The 26,690-nt window shown below is 39.2% G+C and overlaps 1 protein-coding gene and 1 non-coding gene across 3 annotated transcripts in view; both read right to left on the reverse strand.

Moving 5' to 3' along the window:
- TRAK1 (trafficking kinesin protein 1) overlaps positions 1-26,690 on the reverse strand; it is a 131,614-nt gene that overhangs the window by 84,442 nt on the left and 20,482 nt on the right. For both annotated transcript variants that reach the window (XM_032991192.2, XM_032991189.2), the window contains one exon: positions 195-487. The gene's annotated coding sequence lies outside the window, so the exon portion shown is untranslated. Of the gene's footprint in view, positions 1-194; positions 488-26,690 lie in introns of those variants that run through there.
- On the reverse strand, positions 4,328-4,451 carry LOC116961184. The gene has a single exon (XR_004406869.1). It is a non-coding gene; the product is annotated as a small nucleolar RNA SNORA5 (small nucleolar RNA).

Here is a 26,690-nt window from a genome sequence, read left to right on the forward strand (position 1 = left end):
TTTGCAAGAGCCTTAAACCTCACAAAGTGCTTTCACTGAAAAAACTCAGGTGCTTGCAAAACCTCCTCTTAAACAAGAAAAATGTGCAGAACATAGCACTGTCCATGAGCCACATACCTCACCAACAGCTTAAGAACAGAAGCGTAACTATATAGCTCCACATCCTTCCCAAGATAAAAGAATTGGCTGCTTACCGGTGATAGTGCAGGCATCTCTGTACTCTCTGCAGTCTGGCACATCATCTTCCACTGCTTCACTTACATAGTGCTCTTCATGAATGCCTGTGTCACAGGCTAGGACTGCATGATTCGACAGCTCCGAAGGAGGCACAGTGGCGGCCAAAGTGCAGTCGTGCAAAGCTGTGGCGTCCAGCTTGGCAGGTTTCACAGGGCTGTACAAACTGCCATCAGGGGGACCAGCACTGGAGACTGGGTCTGGCTGGCAGAAACAGGACTCTCTTTCTTTGCTAGACTTGGCTTCAAGAAGTCTGAAAAACACAAAAGGAACAAGCGTTCAATTCAGGCCATTCCAAACAGCACAAATCAGAATAGATAATTTTCTTTTCCTTGAACAGCAGTTTAACCTGACAAATTCAGCAAATACTAAAACCCAAACACTCTTCACAGAGCACCTGCCTGTCTTTGCACCACGCACAGTCATGTCAAGCAGGGAAGTGCTATTCCTTGTACAGTTTTATTTACCAATAGCTGATTAAACATCCATATTTTTGCCTAACCCAACTTGTAAGCGCAGTTCACCCACTTTGGCTCATTTACCAACTAACTTGCTCTCACATCAGCCAAACAAAAGCTCTACGTAACCTAGTGTGCTGCACGAGCCACACCATGCAGGCACACCACATGTCACTGGTACTTTAGTAAGATCAACATTTGAAGTTGACTGATAGCAAACAATACAGAAATTACTAGGAGCTTAAACTACAACCCTGCTAGACTTGCCTCCCCACTGGGCCACCCTGCACAGCCCAGCCCTTCACTGCCAAGCTGCCAGCTGGCGTCTCTGCTCCCTTTACAGAATGCACAGGAAACAGAACTGGTGCACTGGATTAAAGGGGTGTCCACTTCCTGCTGCTCCCCAGTGCTTCAGCCTCAAACAGGCAACAAAGTCCCTCTAAGACAGATCCCCCAGCAAGATTAAACTGACCAGAGAAAGAATGGAGAAGAGCACCTTGATCCAGAAAACTTCATCGAACCTTTTGGATAAGAGGCGAAAGGCGCTGCAATAATCAGTGGTATGGTACTGCTTTTGGTTGTCAGCAATGTAAGGAAAGATGCAAATGCTGGTTACTGCTAAGAAGGGAAAATACAATCGTGGGATTGGTGAAAATCAGACTTGGGAAGGCACTTGAAGGACAGGGAAAAAAAGCCTCTAGATATGCAATAGTTACAAGGCATAAGCAGCAGCTGAGGAACAGGCCGCACAAGAATACCTGGACTGCACAGGAAAAGCAGAAAGACAGCCAGCAAGAAGACACAAATGCACCGGTCTGCAAGCAGAAGGTGTGGATGCAATTCAATATGCATGTGCAGCAACAGAACATGTTATGTTCAGTGCTTCATTGAGAACCAGAAATACAACAGTTTTCCAGAGGAATCTATGAAAAAGATTCTCTTTCATCTCTAGGTACATGTCCAGATAATCTTATTTTGCTATTAAAGTTACACTGAGGATTTTGGCATCTTATTTTCTGGCATTTCTAATCAATACCATTACTGCTTTACCAAAGCATGACAGTATTTCTAGAAACTCATCACAAGACTCAAGCACCTGTCTCTGAACTGTCAAGACATAGATTACACATTCTAGACCTTCCTCTAATAAGCTTCAGAGAAACCTTGCAAAGTTGTAACACTGTACCAACATCTTTTCTCAACCTATTTTTCCCCTTTGCCACAGGCATAAGAACACAAAAGCAAAATTCTCTCCCCCTCTCAGAGGATCTCAACAAGGATGTGCTTACACTGAAATCGGAGCACCACAACTGGAAAATGGAAGAACGGAAGGGCAGTATTAACTCTGGGAGAAAACCATCCTCATACACAAAAAGACATTCCATTAAGTTTTCCTCAATTACATACATTCATATTTCCACATGGTATCACTTAACCTGGATGTAGTTCTCACACTCAAAGGCTCAAAAAATGTTTTTTTGTAATGATCCTAATAGCTACAGGAACAGATTAAATCAAATAATAAATTTATGATACCATACTCTCATACAAATGATATTCTACTGTGGTAGCTGCAGGAAGATAAAGTTTCACTCAAGTGCTTTAACAGAAAATCTTACGGTTCCCCTGCAAAGCATCCATTATCCCTGTCCTACCACAGTACATACTGAAAAGAACAATGAGGGTCACATTTTTAAAATGATCCCATTTCAAGCGGCTTTTCAGGAATAACAAGAGGGAGAGTACTGATACTAGAAATTAGTTGTTCAAAGGAAGTTAGAATCAAAATGCAAATCCTCATCTTCTCTACATTAAGGATAGAAACAGCTTACGCTATATATAAGAAAATATACTGGAAATGCACAGACCGACTGATTAAAAGGGCTCCATTTTGTCCTAGTTGCTGCCACACATCTGCGAATCACGTTTGTTTTGAGAAACCATTAGATAAATCTGTTGTTATGAACAAGGACATGTCTTTGAGTAAGTAACTGAGCGCACTAACAGCACTGCTCAGCTTTTCTTGCCTTCCTCTCCCCTCCTACCCACGCCCTGCCTTAGCAAGTGCAGGGAGCCAGCAGCTTAACACTACCAAATGAAATTAGACTGATAACCCAAGTGTGATCTGTGAGTAAAAGTTTTCAAGTGAGTTTTGGGAATCTGAGATCTCATAACACACTGACATTCAACATCTGACATACCTGATCACCTTTACTCATTCACTACTATCTCCCACACAGTCTTCACCAAAAATACTTTTGGCCAGAACGTAACATTGCAAGTTGAATTTGAAGTTTGTGCTGAATGAGTTTCACCTCTCCACTTTCACCCAGATTAACATTTACCCACTGAGGTACCACCGAACCAGTTCTCACCCTCCGGTAAACTGCACTCCAACAGCTTCTGCCCTGTCACTGTTAAGAACAAGTAGATAGAGAGACACATTTGGAAACAAAAAGTCATTAGCTCTCTTCTTTCACACAACCTGTTTCACTTATGGAAACGATAAACAAATAGAGCTTGAAAAAACGAACAAGCAACAAAAACCATCCCCACAAGTCAGTCTGCCTGGTCAGCTGGAGAACCACATGTAACATCTATATGAGAAAGTAAAATTCTGGATTAAGGAAAAGAATTTGCCTTGATCTTAAAACCTTGTATCATGCAGGGAAGAAAGGAGGCATAAATGTGTATGCCTGCTTCTTTTCAGAATTATTTAATATCCTTGATTTCCACACACACAGTGGAAAAGTGTAGTTCAGACTCATATCAAACCTATAGAGGCACTGTTCCCATGGCATCTCCTGCAATATTACTACCTAATCCAGGGGTGCACACTTTTCCTTGAAACTTTCATCTAAATCTTGCTGTTGCAGAAAAGCAAACTCCATCCGAGCAGTATTAACTAGATTGTCAAAACAGCCATGAAGAGAAACAGGCATTGTAGCTACTATACCCACGAAATACAAACATTAATATTATTCTTTAGTCAGTCTCACCTGCATATACAGTACTCATAACAAGATGATACAAATTGTTATTGCAGTGTTACATATTTACTCCTTCTGACATTCCAACAAGTACACAATTTATGTCAGATTATGACTTCTCTTAATGAAAATTCAACATTTTTCATTCTTTCTACTATATATGTCAACAGCAGCCTGCATACAGAATTTAAATAATTTTTCATCTTAACATGATAGAATTCAGCTTTTGCCTCAGTGGCTGTATTGCACTATTTATACCAGTCTAAATACAATGAGTTTGGGGCCAATAAACAGACCTGCGTCTGAAGAAATACTTATTTTGGAACATTTGAACTTAATTCTACAGTGTAAAACTGCAGAAAGAGCACAACTCCACTAAATTTATCACTGAAATGTTTTTAACCAGGTCATTTTACTCTGAAAAAAATTGCCTTATTTGTAAGCTCTATGCTAAAGGCACTCATTCAAACCTTGCACTTTATAAGAGTACTGACATAAGCCCAAAAACTTGCTCCTACACACTCCCTCTGTACAATACCCAGATTTTGGTCTAACCCAATAAATACTTATAATAGAGTGTTTGCATGATTACTGTGTGAAGAGATACAATTGTCATCTACTTGTACATCTACACAATAGTTTGGACTATGACTGCAGCCTAACTAAGACCTGATCAAGAAGTACACCAGGTACTGGTTGCCGTGTACCTGTGGCAGCCCAGATTACAGAAGCAAAGTCAAAAACTGAGTAGTAGTTTGCCAGCACTGCATTCCACTTTTAAAAAAAAAAAGTTATCCAGCTGTAAGTACCTAGGCAAAGCAGATCAAAGCTAACAGATGCATTTACAGCAGACAACAGCCAAGATTTGAGGCGTCTGAGGTAAGGAAAGAAATCTTCACATCAGTCAGCCATTTCTGGGTTCTGCCCATTAAAGAAAAACAAAAGTTCACCTTCTGTTTGCAGTGTGTTTTGGTGGGGGAGGGAGATGAGTTCCATACACCACAAATTTCATACAGATGCAAATAAAATAAACCAGTTGCTGTTTCACAGCCATTTGAGACAAAGTTTTTCTGCATTAATGACAATTTAACTCTAAATCTAAAGACACAAATGAGTTAAAGTAATCCTTCTTCCACCCCCAAAAGCAGTAAAAGATATGGAGGTATTTAGCCATGTGCCCACCCAGAGTTCAGCGATGTCAACAAATACATTATTTGCAACCTTGTATTGTTATTCACATCATCATCTCGGATTGCAGCAACAGCAATTTACTGTAGCCACAAAACATCTGGAACTTGTGCAAATAACATGTTACCCAAGAGCCACACACTGCACCCTATTGTGATTAAGCTTTGAACAATTTTTACTTATCTAGCTGAGATTTTGGGCTTCCCATAATACTTTTATTAATTAATCAATCTAAAAAGGCAGCTTGACCAGTGCAAACATCTGCAAATTTAAAGAAATACTTCCTTAAAAGAGGGAAAAAGTATCTTTCTAGTGCTTCCGACTAAAAGTCTCCCCTTTATTCTAGGTCATCCTTTTGCTATGCATTCTCTCACACTTTAACTACGCTATTTGGTTTAGAGCAGTAGCACAGCTTTGAAGCAAAACCATCTACTGTGAGCCAGCTGGTTTTTCAGAATAACTTTGTTGCACATGAAAAATCAATTCCCTTTTGGAGTAAGAGAACCTGAAAACCCTGTTCCACGATGTACTTCAGATGCAATGGGCTGCCAAAGAGGGCCATGAAACTTCAAATAACCCCATGGGCTACATGACTGCAAGATCATCTGGCATGTACCTATTTCCCACCCCCCCCTTCAGGAAGCTTCAAACTGCACAGGGAAGTGAAGACATTCAGCCCAAGGTGCCAAGCTAATTCTCATCTAAAAGTAACCCACCTAAATCAGTAATGAAGATAAGAAGCTTCAGTGTCAACAACTTTGATCTACTCATCCATCCCTACTGGCCAAAGTATTTGCTAATTTAGACAGAACCTCTGGGTATCAAGAGATGGAGAAAGCTTTTGACTCTTAGCATCTGCCTGGAGCTACAGAGCTCTGGTCATGTAATCTCATTTACTAATTTACTAATTCTCATTTACTAACTACTAACGGATGGTTAAACACTTCAGAAGGTTTTAGGCTGTGCAAATTCCTCCTTTTTATGTCCCACCAGACAGTGGGACCAGAAGTGTTCCAGTCCCACCAGAAGTGTTCTTCCCTGTTTTATACATCACTTTGTAAATCCACTAAACACCTCTGGTTTACTAAGTCTGCTAAGTTTTACTAAATTATTTTAAAAGAACACTCAAGCTTCTTGTTTACATGAAAAAACTTTCTTCAGATGCAAAATGCCCTATGTAGACTCTGAAGCAAATCAAAGATTGAGTCATCAATCAAGACAGTCATGTTTTCTCAAAAAATAATGCAAGTCAAAACACGACAAATAAAAAGTCTCATGAAGGGAAGAAAAAAAATAAACACCCCACTGTTCTCCACAAACCAAAACTTCTCACCACTAGGATTTGGCCTTCAAAAGGAGTCCCTCAGTCTCTTCTTCCCTCAGGCCAAGGGACAGTGGAAGCGTACTGTAAGACAAGGCCTGGGTTTGACCTTCCCAGCCGAGAGGGCACAAGTGTGCTCTCACCCTGCTGCATGTAACACTGCCCCTTTCTGCCCTGAAGTTCCCTGAGGCCAACATCACAGGGTTCCATAAATAGTTCTTCCTTGTGTAAGGCTCGCATTACACCAGGAGCTTTTTACAGCTCCATCTCCTTTTATTTAATGTAGGCCACCAACTTGCCCTCCCCACCCTTCATGAACCAATGACACTGAAAACAGTTAAGAATTAGTGCATTCCCCTTCCTACAATGCATCGTGCTACTGGTTGGGAGATCTTAGCTAGACCTGCTGTGTACCTGTCTTGGAAAGGGAAGGCTGTTCCACCACCACCACTAGTACAGAGTGTACGAGAACTGCATGTGCTGTCAAAGAGGGAATTGATCAGGTAAAGTAACAAAGCTCAGAGGTACAGCTATAAGGCAATGCAAACTATAGACACCTCAAACACGTACTTTCTATTCACACCCATGCACACGCAAGGTGCTCACTGAAGTAGATCAAATACAAGATGGGTCCAAGGGGCATGGTCCAATACTTGCTGAAGAGAAGGAAAGGAGCTAATGACTTAAAAAAAACAAACAACAACAACAAAAAGACAAACAAACAAAAAAACAAAACAAAACAAAAAAACACACAAACCAATGACCAAATCATTTGGGATTACGGTTGCTGTTGTATTTAGCATGTATGAACTCCTGCCTCACACACAGACAATACACAAACTAGACTAGACAAACATCAATTTCAGTACATTAACACATATGATGCCTACTAGTATATCTCGTCATACAAGGCGGGTATCAAAGATTTACCAAACAGTTCAGGTATGGGAGAAACTATTACACCAGCAGCAAATGAGGTCTTCAAACAGTATGGGTGGGAACAGTGATAACAAACCTGAAGTGGTTTTTTGTTTATACACCACAAGAGCATGAAATGCCCTACTTCTTCACTTCTCCATATGCCTCAAAGACTTTGAAGAGAGAAGTAAGTATTCAGTAATGCTCTTCCATTAGTTGGCAAGAGCTGTGGGATGATCACAACTTCTCTGAAACGCAGCAGCAGAAGTAACATCACTCTGTCTGCTCCTGAGCCCTGAGCTCACTTCTATCCACAGGAAGGACCAGTGAGAGCACTTAACCAAAAGCAGAGCAGAGGAGAGAGGCACAAATGCACCAGACACACATGAACTAGCTACTAGTAAAGTGGAAAACAAAACCAAACCAAACCTTACTCAACACTGCCTGGCCCTAAGACAGCATGCAGTAGGTAACGATATTAAAATTAAAATACATTATCATTCCAAGCCAAAACCCTGATCAGCCAGCCAAGCCATACCTTCTTCCTTAGGACAACATGAAAGATCAAGGGAAAACAGTGAAAGCAGCTGAAAGACTGTGCTAGAGTGGTGGTTCCCCCTACCACTAGTACTGTTTAAACCAAGATACAATCAACTTAACTGCCAATAAATTAGGGCCAAGAGCTTCAGTTAAGCAACTCTAACCAAATAACAGACTGACTCAAGATATTTATCATTATTTAAAACCGGAGGGGGAAATTTTAATGTTATTTTACATTACTATTGCTTTTCTCCTGTTATAGGAAGATTTTTTTTCCTCAGTCTCCACAATGACTTTTAAGAGTCTACATGGAATTGGTATCATTTATTTTTTTTTTAAAAGTGCTGTTGTACAGGATCAGAGAAGTGTCATTATTTCAAATATTAACTGCTGTCCTTCCAAAAACATTTACACAAAATATCACATAACAGAACTAAGACTGCTGCTTTGATTTTCTTTTTTATTGCACAGAGACAGTGAGAGCAGAGGTGAGAGCACCCAACTGATATAAAAAAAGGAACAAAATTCCTTGCAAACTATCCTAAAAAAAAAAAACAAAAAACAAAAAAAAAAACCCAAACAACCCCACACATACACAAAACCCAAGAAAACCCACATACCATGCCTGCTGGTTCCTAATTCATTAACTTCCAGACTGAGTTTATTCCTCTGGTCTAAGTTAAATAGTCATATAAAAAGATGATAAAGAAAACAAAACAAAACAGAAAAACAACAAAAGCAAACAAACAAAAAAATCAAAACAAACAAACCAAAACCCAATCCATTGAGTAAGAACATCCAATTTTTTTGCAGAAAGTAAGAACTTAAAGTTTCCTATTGTTGCTAGAAGCAATTTTAAAGATGACTATTAGGAAGCTTACCTCCAAGGACAGTCAGACCACCAATTCCTGCTCTGAAGAAGATGCTAATAAGATCTGCTTTGGCTCACCAGCATCATTGGCCCTCGCTCCCTGGCAGCAAGCCTCTCCACGTGCTCCAGCAACTGGCACGATCCAGTGAGAACCTCCCTCACTCTTCAAGGTTGTCTTACAACCCTAAGCGTGTACAGAGCTCCCCAGAACCTGTCCCACAATTTCCTAACTGGCTGTTAATACTCCTGGGCCTCACATCCATAATTTTGTTTGTCATCTTTAAGTAGCTATATACGGAAGCAATGCTTTCAACCATATACTATTATGTTTGTGAGGACACGAGTGAACTGAACCCAGCTCTGTCACAAGCTCTGTAATTATAGCCCCTCTCTAAAGCTTTGGGCTGGGGGGGTTATGCAGATCACAGCCCTTTTTAACAGAGAAAGCCAGACCTCCAACACTTGCGGATACCCAGGCCTTACAAGTTACTTTAGGTACAAGTGCTGAGGAGCACTTATAACAAGACTATAAATTCCTAAACCACCAGCAATCCTGGGCCTTATACCAAAGCCTCAGTCGCATGGACTTCCCGACAACTGAGACATGAGCTGCTGACTAACGAGGGTGCATCTCAACACACACCATACCGATGCAGGACTGCTTCCCTTCTGCTGCTGTAGAACTTAATGGCTACCACAAGAGAGGAATTTCACAGCTCTTCTCAAAATGCTACAATGTAGTTTAAAAACCAGCACAATTATTCTGTCAAGTCATTTTTCTGCATATGAAGTTTGTGTGTAAACATCAAGAATAAGATAGGAAAATAAGAATTCACTGTTTAAAGGTTGCTCTGCATACCCAGTATATTACCATATACATACGCGTCTGTGTTCTTGGGAACCTAGAAATGTTTATCTTAACAACAGGCTGTGGAATTTTAGGAAACCGAGCCAATTATCCATGGCTCGGTGCCATTAAAGTCAAAGTCACACTAGCAAAGATTTTGGAACAGAGTTTTTCAGAAAATTCCAGGGGCATTAACATGAACATGGCAAGAGCAACCCTGTAATACAGACTTTATACAAAAAAGTCTCCTTACAAGGGAGAACTACACAGAGCACAAGCTAAGGGGTAAAAAGGCAAAATAAAATAAATACATGCTCTATTTTTGTTTCATTTGCAGACTAAACTGTCTTACTTTAAGCAATGAAGTTGAAATCCAGCATTGTGGCTTTCCCCGAAGGGCCACAAAAATAAAAATCTGAAGTCACTCAGTACAGATGGATCAAAAGGTTCTAAACACTTTGAAAACTGATTTTGGAAAATATTTGCAATAACCCTTAGACATGGCGATTCTTGAAGTTGTCCTCAGACAAAGTCCTATATGCATGCACAGATTCTCCAAAATGCACAACAGGTAGTGCTGGCTACTGAACTTCACTTAGTCGTGGCACAGGCAGTAAGAAAGGACTTGACCAAACTGCCCCATGCCAGCTCCTGCTCTATTGTAAATCTCTGTGATGGAGACCTAATACTGTAAGTGGACTGGCAAGCTGACCTGCTTACCAATGTCAACTCAGTTTCCTACTTATCAGCATGCCTTATCACTTATTCATATCTTAGCATCCAGTCAGAAAGCATTCTGAATATACCAACAGCCTCAGGCAAGCAACCAAGACAACTTTCAGTAAAGGCAAACGGTTGTTTGACCAACCTTACTCCTACATGTCAAGGATATTTCTTCTGTGTGTACTATACAACTTAATTAGTAGTCTGAAATTTCTCTGAAAGTGAAACTTTTCACTACAGTATCAAAAGCATCCCTTGCTCGGGCAGTAAGAGGAACTGGACAAATTTGTTAAAATATTAGACACATGGTAAAGTTGAAAATGCACAGAACACCACGTAGGTTTACAAGGTTGGAAAACACAGCATTTGAAGCACTTCATCCAACTTAAATAATACAAAAATGTCACTAACATTGCACACCCCCAGTTTAAAAGAACGTCTCTCAATACAAGTAGAAATTTCTTCCTTCAAAATGTTTTTCCTGATCTAAATTCAGGAAGCAAAGGCCCTATCAGCCTCAGAACCACAATTAAGAATCATTTTCCTTGATGCATGTACATACTCAATCACATGTAAATTTACCATTCCTCAACACTCAGTTTCCTCAAAATAATGATAATATTTACTCAGATTTAAGACCAGAACATCTTCTGGACTTTCAGTACCCAGTTACATTTGAAGATCATGATAAATTTTGTCACCATAGGAAAGTATCACTAAAGCCAAAGTAATTGTCTGACTAAAAGACGTTCACACTTCCTCCCTGTGCATGAAGAAGCAAGCTTCTGTCAAGGGAGCTGTGGAAGATTCAGATTTCTAGATCAATAAGCAAAATGGAAAGCAAGGCCTACAAGTACAGTCCAGAATATAAACACAGGATTTCCTCAAAGGAACAGACCTCCTTACCTAGTCTGTAAATTCTCTATGTAGATTGCTCATTTGATATACAAACTCTTACTTGAGCTAAGAATGGTAAAAAGAAGCCATGATTTGACATCTGAAGCCAGTAACATTAAAAAGTGCTTTCAGACTGTGTACCCTCAATTTCATTACTTAGTCTTCATTAATTTTAGGTTCTCTGTCCAAGATGTTCTAGCATCAGACCTCAAAGCTTTATCACATCTCCTTTACTGTCAAGAGAGAATATGAAACTCTCCTTGCTGTTAAAGAAGGTCTGGGGAATACTTCCTTGCAACTTAGTGTGGCAGGGAAAAAAAATTAACTTGCTTGGAAAGGGCTGCACATCACATCATTAAAAGAGAAAATTTTTAAAAAAATACTTCTGTATTCTACATAGGCACTGACTTCCCTGAAATGAAGCCAATCTATTTAACTACTTCTAAAGTTCAGGTAGCAGAGCTTCTGATTTAAATTTCTTCATGCTTTAAGCACAAGAAAAAGTAACATATTACAATGTATCTGCCTGGGGGTTTGGGGTCCAATAGAACTTTCAGCAAGAAATGATGAAATAACATCAAAAAGCATGTCAAATAGCAGAGATCACCAGGCCACTACTTGCCCCATACAAATAACAGTTTTGGCTTTGTTTAACAAATTCTTGGTCATCCTTCTGGTCAGAACAACATAGTAGTCCCGACAGTTCACGCAGCAGTTCAAGCAAAAGGCAAGATTGTATCCCAAAGAGAAAATTGCAATATTTCCCCTACCAGGATGAAGGAAATTAAACATTGTAGTTACTCCTACTGCAGAGTAGAGGTGTGGGTACACTAGACCACCCTTACTTCCCTTGCTGTTCTGTATCCAGACTTAGTTTTCAGAAACATAGTTTATTCACCTGTACCAACTGTTGGGTTCAGCACAACTCCCAATTTCTACTAAGAACCATTTTCTGTTCTCCTCAGTCAAATATTCTGCCATCACTTTGAAATTGTTGCTTTATAATACTCCATTCTTCTTCTGTGTGCTCTTACGTCTCTGTAAGGTCCCAAGGCCCACAGCAGTCACATTTAGTTTTCACACACTCGTCACTCACCATGGAAATGGAAAAGGAAGAAAAAATAGTGTACACATACCTTATTTATATTATTAAATAAAAATTAATCATCAAAATACCCTACTGATATTCATCATTAGGCTGGAATCTCCATGGCCAAAAGAGGAAGCACAGTAAGTTTCCCGTGACTCAGGCCTAGCAATAATTCCCTTGTAAACTTCCATCATCACCAACACCAGCAACTGGCATGTCAATGCCAAAATAAGCAACTGTTCTATAGTTTAAAGAGGCAGCCAGCTTTTAAGCATCAGTAAGTCCAGCACAAGTCACTCCTCTGGGGCAAATGTCTTGGTAGTGACATGTTGCACCAGAATCTTCCTAGAGTTCTCTTTTGAACAGACCCATGGGTTTTCATTATAGATCTGCAGTCATGCCCTTGCTCCAAAGCTGCTCTTCAGGTTACACTCCACAGACACCAAAACCCACCCCAGCTACCTGCACAGCCCCTGCCCACAGCCCAAAAGGTATCTGTGCAATCTGAGTAAGGCACGCTGCCACTTTCTCAGTGGGATGAGCCACCGCTGACACGCTCTCCTCCTCAGCCTCATTCTACCTACACTGACTGCAGTAGAAACACGAGGGTTTATTAATAAGCATGAGGAAAAGGTCAGCAACTTGACTTGGATCCACGACTTTCTAGGTGAAGATCAGTTGCACAGTATGCCAGAAGGGCCAGATAAAAGACCGGTTTTCCCAGAACATACTATGAAACTGCATGGAAACAACACAGCATACACCTGTATGGTTTCCCACAGAATCCTACTGTCAAGTAAGTGCTCACAGAGCCACATCGATATGGAACAGAAGGCTGTTTTTGCAACTCCCACTGATTTCAGACAATCCACACTAAATCTACAGCGAGGTAGAAAAAAAAAAAGCAATGTAAAACAAGACTAGCAACAGACTACTTAACAACTGGCACTACATTTTGGGGGGGTTTCTGCAAGTTTTTGCCTTTGAACTTTTGCATTGAAGAGTCATTTCATAGATTTCCACTCTTCCTCAATCCTTACATTGTGTTCAGACTTGAAGGCACTGAACAAAAAAGAGCTGTTTGTTCCTTAGCTTTTCAAAGGTCCCTAGATAAGACACCCCCATTTATAGCACAATTAAGAAACTATACAAAACCCAAACATATGGCTAGAACAAGAAGAGTACTTTCTTGCTAATAGAGTGCATATATGATTTACTGGCATGGTGTTTAGCTGCAGATTTCTGATTTCAGACAGATTTTTCTTCTCTCCCCTTACACAAGTTTATTCTCATTAGATAAGAAGCTTGGTTTTGCAGTCATGCATCACAACTATGTCACTGAAGATATACGAATCTGTTCTGCTCAGTTCTTGGAATTTTTTTTTAACATGATCCTGGTTAAAATAATGTTGATGCACGCTAGTGCACAGCGGTAGAGTACATTCCTACAGATGAAAGCAGGAAGAGAGTTTGAGCCTGCCCTAGCCATGCTCCAAATACACCTGCAGACAACAGAGCTGCACAGTGCTGCCCAGTCATTCACAGTGCAAAGTAAAAGGCAACTAGAGAGGACACCAGCCACATCATTCTTATATTCCTTAGTACAGCCACCAGGCTCGGTGACAGAGATACGTATGCCATCAAGTCTTTAAAACCAAACATTAATGGTTAGCTACCACAGTGCAGTTTGCATTCACTGTCAGTTCCCCTTGCTGCAAGACAAGGGGCACCAGCACAGCCACCAGGTTTTAAGCACTACCATATTCTTCAGACAAATTACAAACAGCTGTAAAAATAAAACTGAACTTTAGCTTAGGAAGTCTGCAAATTACCCTGATTACATCACACATTCTACATGACAGTGGGCAGAAAATACCTGACCCAACAAGGTTTAAGTGCCATATGCAGAATTTTCCTACAAACATCTTACACAGACAAAGTTGAACGACTCGATTAAGGGAAAAAAAAAAAAAATATCCACAAGATTGCACATGTAGCACAGAAGTCAGCCACCATACAATAGTCTCAGCAGGACCAACACCTACCAGCCAAAATGAACAAAGATGACAGGCAGCATTAAACCCATACTGACTGGCCAGAGGACAGACAGACAAACATTTTGAAAGTTATTTTCAACTGAGAGAAAAGGAAAAAAGAAAGTTTTTCCATATCAGGTAGATGACACTACCCTGGCACAGAGCTAGTATGGTGGAACGTATAAAAGCTAACAATAAATAGTAAGAAGAGAGGTGGCTGATCTCTCACTTCAGCGTGCCTGCAAACCTTTGACTGCAGGGAATGTTACCTCACAAAACACTAGCAACTGACACAGCCTACCTTACTCTATCTTTGGTGTCCCCACAGCAATGAAGAACACATCACTGAAATGTTTCTGCTATGTGGCAGCCTTCCCAGCTATGTCATTTAGAGAAGCCTCAGACAGCTTTAAATTTAATTTTAAATTCTCTACCTGCAGCTTTTATTTGCAAAGATAAACGTGAAAGTGAAGAAAAACACATTCACTCAGCCACGCACATAGAGACTGAAACACTGGGGATGACGTTTGACTTTAGCACTAAAACAAAACACACATTAAAAATAAGAAAAGGTTAGAAGGGAAAAAGCATAGCAATGTGTTTAGGAGAATCTAAACCAGCAGTTTTCCTGCCCCAAGTTCATAATGCAGCACAAACATGTAAACTGGTGGGCCCTCTTGTACTTTGTGCTATTTTTCTACCTCAGCTGTCCTTTTTGTGTAATAGTTCTCTGAATAAAATATATAAAATTGAAGCTTACACTTTTTTAAAATATCAAACTTTAAATATTAAAAAGCAGTTTGTACCTGAGCATCGTAGTCAAATTAAAGGTTCCACATTTATAACAATTTCCTTTCTCAGTGGCATTGCTGTCTGAATCACTCTTCTCTGGTCACTGTGCAATCAGGAAAAAGTCCGGCATATAAGCAAATGATGTGTATAACTGCCCCTTCATCAAAACTGTCTCAGGTCAGAGCCTTTCCACTAATGAATAGTGAAAAGCAGCACTTCTCAGATTCACTCTAGTTAAAACATGTCAGTCTGTTGAGATCCGGGCAGCCTTTGAGCATCATCACAGTGAAAAGGGAAGTTTTCATCCATGCAATTCTACATATTTTCCCTCAGTAACACAGATTATTCCTAGCCAAACACAAGCTAACAAACCTGAGAAATGGGCCTATTCTTTGCAAGTTACCAGGAAATAACAGTCAAAAATAGACAAAACAGTTGGGAATGAAAGGTACCTTTCCACCCCTTTCCTATTCCAAACCACTGGCAGTTCCCTTCTACAGCTCTGCACCAGGACTCTGTCCCTCAGTGACTCTGAGTCTAACCAGACTGCTAAAAATAGCTTCTCAAATACAAGACATATACGTTATCAGCAGAAAACATTTCTGCAGACCTAGTAACAGCCCTACAACTCAGTCTGATGACAGAGACTGAAGAGACAGACCAAAGAATGGTTGGTTGAGTTAGAGAAGCCTTTACTGCGTGTCCATCACAGACAGAACAGATGTTTTTTATCCCAGGTAACAGATACTTTACAAGCAATCTAAAAAGTTGTATTGAAAATGTCTTCTTTTGCATTATAAGCAACACTGACTGTAAAATCTGAATATGCTAGAAACACACTGATAATCTAAAGTACACTTAAATATGTATTAGTTTGCAATTCAGCAGTCTTCTATGATTGTTTCTCTGGAGTTCTTTATAAACAACATGTAATAACATACGTGACATTTCGTAGGCAAGTGCAATGCTCTCAAAGTTATTTTTCTCACTACCAAAGAGTAATAAAACAGAATAAAAGGGCCGCCCAGGTCACTTTTGTATGGACACCTGTGTTGTGGGTTCTGTTCTATGATCACTACAAGAAAGATGCACATGAGATCCTCCCTTTCCCAAAGTTCAGAACTACAGAACTGAAGGACAATTAGAGACTCAGAAAAGTATGGGAGGCATGTTTCCATCAAACCTGAAGAAGGGAGAATAATTTTGATAGCACTTCATGAAATTAAAGAGTGCTTTAATACCAAAAATACCTAATCGTTTGTTCTCCTTTCTATCTCTAGAACAGAGTTCTCCAGTTTAACACCAAGAATTTAACATAGTAAGGGATTGGTCTAGTGTTCAAAGAAGTTGTAAATACAAACATTTGGTTTGCATTTTGAGAGGTAGTTGTAACAAAGGCTACCTCTAATATAAACGAATCAGAGAGACTGAGGCTGTCCTTCACATAGATGCTTACTCAAAAACTTGAGATGGTCATCCCTTGTCAGTAGCAAAGCAATGCAATGTTGTTCAATAAAGATGAAAGAGAAATATTTCCCTCTTTCTCCCTTCAAAAAGTTAGTTTTATGCTAACCAATAGATTCTAAACACTTGTAAATTGTGGTAAATTAAAATGTAACAAGAAGTAAGTCACCTTCAGACATTGCATAAAATGTATCACTATGCTTAAGTGCCATCCAAATTTTCCAAGACAACTTAAAAAAACAAAATCATCTTGACTCACAGAACCTCTATTTGAGAATTTTTGATTCAAAAGGAACTTACCGTCTCTTAGAAAGACACAAAAAAAGATAACAAGACTTTGAAGCTTCATACACAAAACTGTCCTTCCTGTACAGACCACAAACTTCTGCAACTTCCATTACTCACTGCTACCAGAAGACAGTACTGCCACTTCCTCAGAATGGATGGAGTGACAGAGTTCTTGGGTGATTACAGCAAAAAAATTCTGCGACCCATCACAAGAAGCCTTGGTCTGACTCTTATCACCGACCTTATTCTACATGGTTCACAAAAGTTAGCTTTGTTCACAGAGATTTTAAGTAGTGAAACATTCACTATCAACTTAAGTTTTCAGACACAAAGGTGACCTATATACTCCATTTCTGTTTTTGTAAGGATGTTCAGGTATTTTAATTCTTCACATGGAAGACAACAGTAGCTTTCATAATGATACCTCCCAAACTGAATCTCTGGTTATGAATTACAGATCCACAAGTACAGTTACATATCATAAACTGTGACTGCATTAAGGGCTGCAATTTTAAGAAGTCTGGGCGAGATATCAACAACACCTACTCCAGACTTTGAACACATGCTTCAGAAGCATATTTTTCTTGTACAGTTAAAATCCCCAGCTGCTTCCAGACCGACAGTATGATTTCACCCCAAATAAATTCTAATGTAGAGTTGAAGTGATACATGAAAACATCATCTTTTTTTAAAGTAAAAATTTAGAGTGTGGGTGGGTTCTTTTCCTAAGCTTAATGTAGATTTTAGCAAAGCAGAACTTTCCATGGCTACTGTAAACACACAGGGAATCCATGCGTCCATTTGTTTTTCCCATGACACTTTCATCAGAGGGCAAGTCACATTAGTTACACTGTGACCTTCCTACTGATGTTATGTTAATGACCACGCCACAAACAAGGAGTTTTCTGAACCAAGTTAAGAACTACTGTGTCATTGATGTAATAGCTAAAAAAAAAGTTACAGTATTAGGAAACAGACATGTAAACTAGTGCTTAGGCATAACTTTAAAAAAAGGAAGAGTAGAAATCCCAGTGAACTTGCATCTTTCTTTAAGAAGCAAAAAGCAAAGAATTTGCCTGATCTAAAGGCTCTGACATTTCAAGATAAACACTTAAACCCAAGTTTGTTGTCTTTTGTTTTGTTTTACATTGGTAACGGGGTACTGAGAGGGTGACACATCTGATTTAGCCTACCTGCTTTCCTCTCAACTTGAGACAAGCATTTTCCCTGCACCACATTCACTGTCTGTCTTGTCACTTCAAGAACTTCACTTAGGTGAAAAAAAGTCACATTCAAAAGTCACCAACACTTCTCAACAGGCCACTAGTTGCTTCTCCTTCCCAGTCAAAGTTACCAGGAGCAATACGAAACAAATTTACTGAAGACTCCACTGGAAAGTGGCTAAACCAGAACAATTGGCAGTATCTGAAGGTTTATTCTCCTTTGCTCTCCCTGGTACAGTTGGGTGTAGTTGTGCAGTAGCAGTTGCCAGTGTACTGCATTTCCTGAGAATGAAGAGTGGGGGTAAGGGACAGAAGCAAACAAACAATCTGGCCAGGAACAAACATAAAGGTCTCTTCTATCAATACTTGTCTAAATTAGAGTTTCCACATGATATGTAGAGCTTTCTATATTAAGACTCTCAGGCCAGTCTTCCACTAAATTAAGGTCGAGTGACTTAAAGTTCACATGATTTTGAGAGTCTAACTAGGCAGCTATTCTTTCTGCATCTCCTGTATTGAAAGTTTCTTAGCTACATTTTTCAACTTCAGTTCCAGCTCTCTGATGAAACTTTGTATGGGTGAAGTTAAACGACACCAGGAAGCACATTTCATCTCTTTTAGAGAAAACGGATTTCAGAATGAGGTGGGATCAAAGGAAACAGTATCACAGTTGAGGAAATAGTTTCAGTATTTAAAAATCTAACAACATGCAAACCACAAGGTGAAATACACTCCTATCACTCCTAATCCTCATGTTTTCCCTGTAATTCCTGTACAGCCCCATGATGACTTGAAGGCAAGCTATATTGCTCCAAAAGGCCACATACCCACCTCAGGCTTTAATTTCATATTTGAAATGAGTTGTCTTAGAATAATTCCAACTAAAATCCTAATTAGGAAGGCTAGTAAATGTATTAGAAATTAGTCCCAATACTTTCAGTTCTGTTTAAAGTCTTAATTAAGATTAAGTTACTCTGTTTTCTTGCTAGCATGCAAGTTTTAGTACACACCTGCCCTTGGTTTTTTTCCAAGCTCCCTTTGCACACTTCAAACAGACCGCTCACTGAACAAGACCTCCCGACTGCAGGGCAGTTTCTAACAGCATCTTTGACATAGGTTTCCTCTGCCTCCAAATTTTCTTCCTATTATCTGTGTTATTGCCACGTTTTGGGACACAGTTTTATTTCTTTCTGGTGAACTGACTTCCATTGCAGTCCATGCCACAGCAGCACACGCATTAAACAGCAACACCTGTGATACACAAAGAGGCAGGGGGTTGGGGTTTGAGAAGAAATAAAAGTCTGTTGAAAATATTTCTGATTTTAAAACATTCCTTCAAAAAGACTTTCTCCACAAGAACTGAGAAAATGCTCAACACCTGTGCAAGGCAGGTGTTCATCTGTATTTTAGAGATAAATTTTAGAAGTGGGGATAAATTCTAAGCCACTCTGATGAATATAAACACCTCACTGGAAGGTCACTTAACAGGAAGAAACTAGAAGCGTGAGTAAGTTAAGTAAACAGGGAGAATACAAACTCTTTGTATTCACTGTACCTTTATGTTCTATATCAGGGGGTGAAACAGGAATTTAGAAGAGGAAAAAGGGAGCCATACGAAAATGGATGAGAAAAAAATTCACCAGATGTATTTCATTCAAAACCACTTCAAATTAGAAGAGAATTTAAGTGCCCTTCATTGCTGTGTAATCCTACCTGAACTAGTGGGGACAGAGAGGAGAGTAAAAAGACCTAACAAGAAGGGTATTCTTTCTGCCTGATATGAACTCCATCTCAGTCCAACTACAATTACACTCCCATAATTTGCAAAGTCATGCTACAAACACTAGCAACTCTATGAAAACGTATCATTTTCTCCCCTCGGGTTTCCTGCAACAGTCTAAACACAACTGTAGCACTGAGATTTTTGAGTGTGTTAAGGATTTTAGGTATTGCAGGAAGAGCCAGTCCAAAGCATTTTCACAAAGTTTTAAACTGTAAAGCTTTTTATTAGGAAATGTCAGCTTCCCTCAAGTCAGTCAATCACAGAACAAGCTATTACGGGGACTGTTCAAAGATAAAACACTCCCAATGATGGAAAGGCCCTTTAAACTATTTTAGCTCAGAGATTAAATGGGTTTTGTAACTAAAAGCATGTAAAAAATAAAGTCAAATTTGATTTCTTGTTTTAACTTGATTAGAAGCAGTTGCAAATTTTTTAAAAGGTCACTGAATGTACTCATTCTTTTAATAGAGTTCAGGCACAGTTAAGTCGTGAAGCAGTAAAAAGAATTAGTAAATTATACAGAGTTGTTCCTCCTTTGAATGTAGCAATGTAGATTACATTAAATTTCATTGGTAAGCAAACAAATTCACAGTAACAATGCTGAGGGGGAAATCTAAAATATCTTTCCTGATTTCCAGCCACCAGAACACAGGAATGTAACTCTCTAACAGTAATCTAACATTTCAGAGCCATCAAGATTTTTTAAAAAATATTTTTTAAAGAAGTTTTATAGAAAAAAGTTCATACTATCCAAAATTCATCCATTAGTTTTTAACCATTTTGCTTTTTTTCTGGTTTCAAATTTAAATACAGACAAGAAAAACAAACATGAACCACATCCAGAAAATAAACTTAATAAAATGACAACATCCTCAGCACAAGTTATCTTGTGCTTGAAAGGAAACACTCACGTCTAAGCTCCTTATATTGCAGTAATTTTGATTTTAACAACAGAATGAAGTCCAGTATACCAGTTAGGCATCGCTAATAGCATACTTCAGTAAACAGGCTTAAAGTTACCAAAGTATCTACCAGTGTTTACAAAAATTAATACGCATAGCATATAAGTATTAACTCATTTCCTGCCTCTGATGCTCCAGGATCAACAACAGAAATCAGTGACAAATGAACTGTCCTATGAATATAGGACAATATGAGTATCCCAAATAACTGCAATTTCTCTGCAGTCCAAAGCCTGCAAAACTGTGCAAGTAATCCTGCTTGCACTGATTTGCCTGCTTGCACCACTTGTTTAACAATAACATCACAACTTAAAGATACCTGATGACCAGTTTCATCTGTAACCTTAAAAATATTAGCCATTTCAGATGCCTTCTGTTTTATTTTTTAAAAAAAAATAAAATCTTACAGTGGCGGCATTTTAAATAACATGTCAGTTTACTAGGACTAACTTGAGACTTTGAAGCAGGGAGGGAGAAATCAGTGACAGTAAGCAGTGATCCTTGACCCATGCAAGCACAATACACTGCCGATGCCCCACTTTTGCTTATCAAAGTGTAAGTCTTTCCCCCTACCCCACCAGAACAAAACCTGCATCTGACAACACAACAGCAGCTCAGCATTATTTGAGAAAGAGGCCAGGCAGCATTATGCAGTGCAATAGTTGAAAAGCAGCATTCAACTAAACTGCAGATTAAGGGAAACCAAAAAGTACTAAAGCAGCATTTGCCATGTTCTCTTCCTTTGTCTGAGTTAATTTAAAACATGGCTAGCAATGTCTCGGCAGACACACTACATACATAGTACATTCAAAGCTGAGCTTTAAGAGACACAAACAATATTGGGGGATTACAGCTCCATAGCAGCCATTGCTGTACCTGCTTTTCAACTCTTTTTGCTCTTGATCATCTGCATAGCATTCTTCCTTTCTTGAGCCTCCTTTTCTCCTCCAGAATTTCACCATTTGGCTAGCAGGCTCACTTTAAGTGTCGCTTCTATTTGCGATTTCCCCACATGAACAGATCTTGATGCTGTAAGGTCATTTGAATGCAATTGTAACTTTGGCTCACGCACAAGTTTCCTCGCCCTCTCTTGGCAGAGCAGTTACACAAACTACCAAACTGAGTCAGAAAGAAAGGGTCAGACTACTCCTCTCTTCAATCTGCCTCATTAAAACTTTGATCTTGTAAGTGCATTTTACAGTACCTACATTCTTAACCATTTCCAAAATTTTTAGTTTGAGCACAAAGCAGTACAGACAACTATATGCAAAAATCCTCTGGACAGAACACATGTTCGCAAACCTTTTCCTCTTCAACATCACATAGAGAGCATAAACAGTGAAGTATGTACCATCATGAAAACACTACAGTATATTTCCAGTCTTCACAAAAGTAGTAAGATTTATCTATAGAGCAAAATAAAGCAGTAGTTTAAAACTGCATACGTTTCAAAAGACTAAAGCTTTCTGCTACAAGTCTTGAAACACGGGTGAGACAACAGAGCTGCAAGCTCATCTGTCAATCACACAAGTACTCCCACAAATTAAACCCCATTTTGCTGAAATTATCCTCCAAAGGAAAGCCAGTCACTAACCTTGCCCTCCTCAAAATGGCATTTGTTAGTTAATGCATGAGCTGTCATCTCAACAAACTTCTGAGTTTTAAGAACTTTGAAATAATTTATCACTCCTCAAGAAAACTATTGAGCAATTTCCTTTCTTAATTTCTCCTCCAAGGGAGATCACAACAGTTCTTCTCAAATAGCCTCCTGTCCCCTCACATTTAGGAGAAGTTTGCAATTGCAGCTATCTCTTCTCCCAGCAGCAATCCTCTTTGTGGGCTGATACAACTCCTAGTGTCAAAACAAAGGATGTGTAAACATTGTCTTGCAAGGGTAAGTCCACACCAATGACCAACTTTTGAATCTTTGTAGATATGAAATGCAGCTTCCTTCCTGCAAAACCTCTTCAAAACCAGATGCGCTTTCAGACAAAACAAAGGATAATGCAATTTTAAGCATTTCTCCTCTAATCTTGCTTATTAGACATGAGTGGGAAGGTAACTTCTAACTATCTTGATTTTTAAAAAGTTCAAATGTAATTATTCAAAAGGCTCACACCTACATTGATGGTTATTTACAGTGCTTCAAGTGCATCAAGCTTTTGGATGCAGATAACCCAACTCAAAAAAAAAGATTCCTCATTTTTCACTGTCTTCTTACTATATGAATCCTTTACACTTGTGCATGTTTTCAGATTGATTTGCATTCAATCATCATTCTTCAGTTCAAGACTGAGCACACCTGTATGCCTGGATAACATCCAGCCTTTAAGATATATAAACTGTCAATTATTTCACCAGTGGAGTCGCAGTTATTCCTAGTGCCCTTTCACACCACTGTTTCCCTGCTTCACAACAGTCCTGACTCAGAGTTTTAACATACTGAAGTGCAAGAACCTCTATGAGAATCAGGCTGTGATTACAGAAGACTGAAATTCACCATATGGTGAATGGAGGATTTGATGAGGTGATTTACATTTGTAAATGCAATTCTAGTCCCATGTGCACTTCTATACTTCATCTTAAACTTGAACACAAATGCCTGCATGAGGATAAATTAAATCTGAGCCTGATAGTGAAGTAACAAGATTTAAAGCAATAATGAATGAAAATACTTCACATAGAAATTTTCACTGAGAAAAAGATTGTATCTGTCCTAGTTAAAAGACATCCTCCCATCCCCAAGTTACCACTTAGTTCCACTGTTGGGGAAATAATCTTTTTCTAGTACCACAAGACTTTAAAAGACAGAGATACAGAAAAATAATTTTACCAAAGTTTATCTTTCTTCCCCAAGAGTACAAAAAAGAAAAAAAGAGAAAGAAATACAGCAGTAGGCCACCAGCAATCAGTTAAAGACAATCCAGAACTAACATTTGCAGCAATATGCTAATACAGCACTTCAGTGGTCAGGGAAGGGAATAAAATATTCCTTTAAAGGCTGAAACTGCAGAGAATAATGTTTCTTTTTACCAACATGCAGAATTTAAGAGACAGATTTCCCGTTCATACCCTTTGCATACAAACTGGGATTTCACCAATGTTTCCCTGAAATCAGAGCAGATAAAGTATCTTGTGAAAACTCCATTTTTTGTTTTCATTCATTTTTCAGTTACAAAATTTACTTTTTCGGAGAACTAAGGACTTTTCAATCAACACTCTTCTTTTAGGTTCCCCAGTGAGTCCATGTAATTGCCATCTTCCATCTGTCTTGTTCTTGCATATTCAGCAGCAGGAATATTTGCTGACACTACAATCAAGAACGAATTGACAGGAAGATTATTTATCCTTTGCCAGATTGTGTTACTGTCAAATATCCAGTGAGACAAATTAGGATTTAACTATACAGATGATTGACTCTAAACTTTGTATAGATTTGCTTGTGTTTATTATTTGGCAAAGTTTATTCTGAAACACAAGTCATTGCTTTCTATGCAACTGTGGATGTGAATTGCTAGATCAGTACACCTCAGACTTTCAAGGCATTCTGTTCCATTCCAATTTAAATAATTGATCTGTTATTAAAGGAAACATCAACTATTCATCTGAGTTTCACAAGGGAAAAGTAGTTTCCATCAAGACACTCTGTTAAGCTGTACCTGGGTAAACTGTTACTGAATGATCACCTTTAAAAAAAAAAAAATTTACAAAAACAGAAGGAATGTATAAATCCCAAAGCACGTTTTACTCTGTGTAATTGCAGTAGATGCAGTGAGATTAAATTCTCACGGAAGTACAATCATCACTGTTCCTGAAGGATGGGAAGACCCGAAGATAACAAAAGGGAGAACAGCAAATGACAGATTTGGACACCTGGGCATTACTGCAGATTTTGCAAAATATAAACATAGGACTTCTATAAGCAACAAGCAAACAGTTATTTGGTGCTGCTCACACACAGATTTTTATGAAGAGTCACATTGCTTATACTATACAACCTCCAAAGCCTCAAGGCATCAACTAGATGTCTCCTGCCTACCCATAAAACATTATGCCACCACAGTAGGAACCTTCAAGTGCTGCATGACCTGCATCATCCATCTACTCACACTGCATATCCTCAAGACGGTCTGCTTCGTGGTGGTAGTGCAGAGGTGTTTGAAGTAACTCAAGCCTACTGTCTAGCACATCTATTCTTTGAGAGTTCATACGCTATAGGGAAAAAAACCACCCACCCAACCAAAAGACTCTCATAATAAACCTACATGCAAAGTAAAACATTTCTTCGTTTCCTTTACCTGGAACGTATTTCAACTCAACGTGTCCAAACTATTTTGGTAAGTTTGTAATATAATTTTCGCTACCATCTTATCTTGGTGGTGAGGAAGGAAAAAAAATCACTGTCTTTAAAAATACTCTAGAGTTTGGAAGAAAAGGGCAACTTGTTCGTGCTAATAACTACTCTTGATTTACTAATGCAAGGTAACAAAAGTTTGTCCTTTGTAGTAACTGCTATTAGGCACAGTGGGTGTAAAGATCCAAAATGAAGTGATGGGCCAAGAAAGTTTACAGAGAAAACTGTGGGTCATTTTTCCAGTGAAGAATATCCCCTACACCACCCTTTCACACCCACACAAGCAAATATGTGTTCAATTCAAAATCCTTCCCCTGCAACTTCTCTGAAAACACCGTACGTAGGCAGGATAGATTATTATTCAGAGCTAGAATATTTGGAATGTGTGTCAGCTTTTCAGATACCCAGGCACAGTCATTAAACAGCAGACTGTTCTCTGAGTAAATGGGACAGAGTAGTAGACTGTCTTAATGTTTAAAGTATAAAATAAGTTCTATGGTTACTGTAAGAAAGCTATAAGCCACAATACAGACAAAGTTTAGAATTAATTTAGAAATGTTTAAGATCTTGCAAAAATAGGAGATAGCACAGGAACTGTTTCCACTCTCCTCCTTGTCTAATGCACATTTGTGGTCTAGTATTAAAAAAAGTCAAAAGCAATTCAACCTTGGGAATAAAGCAAAAGCAGTTTGTTCCCCAAATAGTCCTTTTCTGCCCTGGCAATCCTACAACACGAAAAACAAAAACAAAAAAAACAACATCCCCACCTGCCCAAACACACAGACACACTGAAGAAAAATACCCAGACCTTTTACCAGTCTGCATATTATAGACAGAAAAAACCCTGGGGGCAGAAGTAAAAAGCAATAAATTACATCACATCACTGCATGCCTCAGTTTTGTATGGTATCCCTATGGCAGTACCATCACACCTTCATCAACAGGTTACAGAAGTAGGTCACACAGCTGAATTCATCTGTTCCAGACACCATCAGGGAAAGTTTTGCTGAGAATTAAAACAAACCAAACAAAGAAACCCTGAATGCTCCTCCCCACCTCTGTCCCCTTTCTCTACACACAATGTGCTCAACTACACATGTCCAAACACTACACAAGACACTAGTAGCTGCCAAGTGTGTCTCCACATAACATCCCAAGAAACCAAGTGGCTTCCAGCTTGAATCAACCACAGTGTCTCATTCTTCATATTTAAAGCTGGAAAGAACAAGCTCTTCCTTACTCTGGACCATGCAAGTTTTCTTCCTTTGAATTACATAAAACAATTCATGCTTAGGTCTTACAACATAGACCAGCAGGAGCCAAGTAGTAAGTTCACATTCAAAAGGAACCTTTCCATTCAGTGTTAATGTGAAAGGAGAGACGCAGAAGACAAGCGATGATGCTTTACTCAGTGTATCCCAGTGAAAATGGCTCTTACGGAAAAGAGGAAAGAAGAAAACTACAATAATTATTTGTTAGAGAATTCAGCGTACATCTGATAGACAGGCAGGCACCCATGCCAGGGCCCTGCGGGGACTGGCCAAGGAACAGAGATGAGAGCCAGGTACAGCCAGCCTGCGGAACCAGGCAGCAGCTGCAGGAGGCTGCGTCGGGCATTCGGCACATCTGCCGCTATCCATGCGGGAGCCGGGTGCTCCAGATGGCAAACAGGTACTAAGGACTAGATGGCTTTCTTCTGAAATCAGTTTAA

Source organism: Tyto alba, unplaced genomic scaffold (assembly GCF_018691265.1).
Source record: "Tyto alba isolate M040663 unplaced genomic scaffold, T.alba_DEE_v4.0 Super-Scaffold_46, whole genome shotgun sequence".
NCBI lineage: Eukaryota > Metazoa > Chordata > Aves > Strigiformes > Tytonidae > Tyto > Tyto alba.